Below are 4,683 nucleotides of genomic sequence, written 5' to 3'. Positions count from 1 at the left end.
GGCTTCTAACCACTTGCCTGCAGACCTGCCTGATTGCCCCTACCCACTTCTGCCTGCAAGCCTGATCACCCCCTAACTGCTCCCCTGCCGGCCTGATTGACACCTAATTGCTTCCCTGCCAGCCTGGTCGCACCCAACTGTCCTCCCATGCTGACCTGGTTGCCCCCAACTGCCCTTCCCTGTCAGCCATCTTGTGGCAGCCATCTTGTGAGTACATTGCATGGGGGTGTCCCACCATCTAGGCTTTTATTATATAGGATGGACTAGTGTGTGGCAGGTAGGGAGGAACTTAGCAAGGACCATTGGATCAAAGTCCTCTTTGTGTCTCATTGTTAAAGGTGGCCCATCAAACATTTATTTACCAAATATTTGCTCTATCTTCATATGAATAGCCTCCCTGCTCTTTGAAAGTTTCAAACCACACCCTACCCCATTTTTCTCAGCTAAAATGGCATATAAGCTCAATCTATTCTTGGGTCCTATGTTTTTATGAAACCTCTACTTATAAAGTAATATATTTGGGCATTTTTTCTTGTCAATATATCTCATATTAATTTGATTATTAATCCAGCTAGGAGAATTTAGAAAAGTAGGGGAAAATTATTTTTTTTACTCTCATACAGTTTTGGTGAGCCAGCCAGGATATTTAACTGGTAGAACACTGCTCACTTTGGGACTGCTGCAAATAAAGAAATCCTTTAAAAAATTATCTTTATTGTTGAAAGTGTTACAGATGCCCCCTTTGTTTGTGTTTTTTTATCCCCATTGACCCCATCCACCCCATACCAGGTCTTCACCACTCTATTGTCTTGTGTCCATGGGTTATGCATATATAGTAAGTTCCCTAGTTAATCACTCCACTCCCAACCATCCCCACCTCCATCTTCCCTCTGAAATTCATCAATCTGTTCCATGCTTCTGTGTCTCTGGTTCTATTTTATATCATCAGTTTATTTTGTTCAGTAGGTCCCACATATGAGTGAGATCATGGAATCCTGAGGCATCTGATACAGGACAACAGAGAAGAGCTCTTACCATGTCCGCACCCCCCAGATCTCTGTCTGAGGGATATAGTGGAAGCAAAACTGAACCAAGAAATGTGGAAACATATTTTATTTTTCTTCCTCCTCATTAGGGTTCAGATTCTGGCATGAGCTTTCTTTCTAGCTTAAAAAGGAGACACGTTTTTGCTATGTAGTCACATGATGGGGAATGAGAGAGAAATTGAAAGCACACACTGTCTGGTGTCTTTTCCTGTAAGGACATACATCCTGTTGGATTAGATCCTCACCCTTATTACCTCATTAAACTTTGATTACCACCTAAAGGTTCTGAGGGGAGTTAGCAGAACCAGTGGAAAACAAAGATAGGTGGAATGTGTTAGGGTCTCTGAAGGAGGAACGCAGTAGGCCACAGTGGTAAGGGCATATACATTTATTAGATCATTGGAATAGCAGATGGGCTGAACTTCCAAATGGCACCAGCACCTAGGGATGAGGAGTCCAGGTTTTTAAAGGACTCTAGATGGGCTTTTTCTGGGCAGAGAATTCTTTGGGCAAGTCTGGATCCTGGGATGGTACTAAGGGGAAGGATAATGGTCTTAGCAGTGGAATGTGGTCTAAGCAAAAGGGGATATCCATTGTGAAGTGGCAAAGGTCAGTTCCCAGCGAAGGGGTATCAATTCAATTATTTGATCACATCTAACATTATGTAGGCAGGCAACATAGATACAACAATTTGAACAAGCCTAACCATAGGAACCAACCATCCTATATAATAAAAGCCTAGTATGCAAATTGTCCCCTTGACCGGGAGTTCCACCAGGAGTTCAACCGCTCACTATGACATGCTCTGACCACCAGGGACTGGCGCAGATCATGGTGGGCATCAGCAACGTGGCACTGGAAACAGGTGATAGTGGAGTCGCTGAAGACCCCAATGGGCCCCAATGAGAGAGGGGCTGCAGCAGGATGGTGGAGTAGGTGAGCAGGTGGCACCAGGCCAAGGCAGGTACAAGCAGGGCCCTGATTGCCCTGCCGATGGTGACAAACTGAGGGAGCCAGGTGGGGCTCGATCGCCCTGCCAATCATCCCACAGATGGTGACCAGCAGCGGCGGCAGGGGTTGGGGCCGCCGTCCTGCTCTCAGGCACTGACGGAGCTGGGCAGGGGCCTGAAGACTCAGGTGGAGTAGGGCACATGGGGTCTGGGGGCCCAGATGCTGCCCAGGGCCCAAAGGTCAGCTGGGACCTGCCCTTCCACACCAGACACTCCCACTTTGATAGCCAGCCAGACCTAGGGACCACACCTGAGCACAAATTTTGTGCATCAGGCCTCTAGTGCAGAAATAACAGAATGTTTTTAGACTCAGAATGGGAAGTATGTAAAATTAGAGAGAGGCTACAACAATAAGGTTAACTGACACTGATGCTTAGGAACAGGGAAAGTTCAGGTCAGTTGCTGAGCAAGAACAATTTAAAAAAATATATATTTTATTGATATTTTCACAGAGAGGAAGTGAGAGGGATAGAGAGTTAGAAACATCGATGAGAGAGAAACAACGATCAGCTGCCTCCTGCACATCTCCCACTGAGGATGTGCCTGCAACCAAGGTACATGCCCTTGACCGGAATCGAACCTGGGACCCTTCAGTCCTCAGGCCAATGCTCTATCCACTGAGCCAAACCTGTCAGGGCTGAGCAAGAACAATTGAGGGAATCAATTAGGTGGCTACATGGAGAGACAAAGAGCAGGCTTTTAGCAAAATATATAACTCCCTAGACTAAAAAGATTCAGCAGAAACCTATTATTGGGCCTCCTCCCCATGCAGAGAGTCTGAATCTGCTTGAAATAAATTTTCCGTGCTTTTGTTTAAATCTTATGGTCCGAGATTTCATTCTTCAGTTTTGTGAAACATGATCTCAGGAAAATACCTTGGCTACCGTTCCTGATATCAGTTCTGTCTCTGAATATAGTCATATTGGGAATGGGGACTTCAATGTTTGAATTTTGGAAGGATATGATTCAGTACATAGGTTGGTCTTCTTTGAGCCCATTTCAGCCACAAGACCTTTGCATGTGCTTCTCCACTGAAATATTCTACCCATTTATGCCAATTTCACACATTATTCTTCAGAACTAAGACGATCTTTATTTAGTCAGATAAGTCTTTATTTTCTTTTTTTTTGGCCAAATTTCTTTCATAAGTTTCCACAGCACATAAATTTCTCCTCCAATAATATTCCAGACTTATACCATTTATATTTATTTATGGGGTTGCTTGGTTAACAGCCTTCTCAACTAGTTGATAAACACAATGAGGGCAAGAATGGTGTTACTATTCATTATCACATTGCTAATGCCTAGTACATTTCCTCATTAATATTATGGGGTCAAAAAATTTATTGAAGTAACAATTGATAAATTTACATTTTGCATTATTTATATAACTATCATTGGTAATAAATACATAGTTTTCCAAGGGAGGTTTGGTCATAACCTATTTTCTATTTTTTATGAAATTGGTTGATTCCCTTCCCTCCTTCGTTCTTCCCCTTCCATCTTTCTTTCCTGCCTAGACATTATAAGTTACATGTAATACATATTTTAACATGCTTTTTAGTATGCTTTTTATATTATATATTATTTTCTCATAATAGAGTCTTAAAAGCTAACTAAATTGAGTTTTTCTTTGTTTGGTTAACTGTGAAATTTTTGAACTCTTAGAATCTCAGGGTTTTTCTCAACTATATTGTAGTTATGTTTTTTGTAGATATGTTTTTCAGGTACTTAGTCTGTTTTGGGAAGGACATTTTTAAAACCTAAGTTTTACATTTTTATGAGTCAAATCAGTTGATCTTTTACTTTGTGGCTACTTTCATTGCTTCTAAACATAGAACATTATCTCAAACTTTAAAGAAGTTTACTAAATATTCAATATTATCTCCTAATATTTTTATTATTTTGAATTCTATTAAGTTTTACAAGGAATAGAGAGATTAGTACAATGAACCCCCATTTATTCATCATCTAGATTCAATAGTCATCAAGATTTTCCCCATTGCTTAAAATTTTATTTTTCCCTTTGCCAACCTATTTTGAAATAAATCCTAAATACCTTGTCAATGTATCCAACATAACTTATTTGCAATTTTAAAATACATCAACTTTTATATATCTATAACTACAACTAGAGGCCTGGTGCACAAAATTTATGAACAGCTGTGGTCCCTAGGCCTGGCCAGCAATTGAAGCATGAGCATATGGGGTGGAAGGGCATGTCCCAGCTGACCTCTGGGCCCTGGGCAGCATCTGGGCTCCCAGCTCCTGTGCAGCCCCCTCCACCTGAGCCACAGTGTCCAAGTCTCCATGTATAGATGCGTTGAGCGTAGCCGGATGCTGTGGGCTGGGGCACAGCGTGGGCCTCTGGGCTGCCCTGCTGCACAGAAGTTGGGTGGGCAGCACGCTGTCTCCCAGCTGGTCCCATAGACTGTTTCCTGCACGAACCCATGGGGAGCCAGACTGGCCCCTGCGGTCCCGGAGGCTGCAGCCCACTCACCCAGAAGCCCATTGGGGACGGCAGTGCCTCCACTGCCACCTGCTGCCACTGCATTGTTGCTGATGCCTGCCATGTTTTGTGCTGCCCCCTGGTGGTCAGCTCATGTCATAGCGAGTGGTCGAACTCT

The sequence above is a fragment of the Myotis davidii genome, unplaced genomic scaffold, assembly GCF_000327345.1.
Source record: "Myotis davidii unplaced genomic scaffold, ASM32734v1 scaffold5, whole genome shotgun sequence".
Classification (NCBI taxonomy): Eukaryota; Metazoa; Chordata; class Mammalia; order Chiroptera; family Vespertilionidae; genus Myotis; species Myotis davidii.
The sequence above is the reverse complement of the archived record's forward strand: the minus strand, read 5'-3'. Positions refer to the sequence as shown.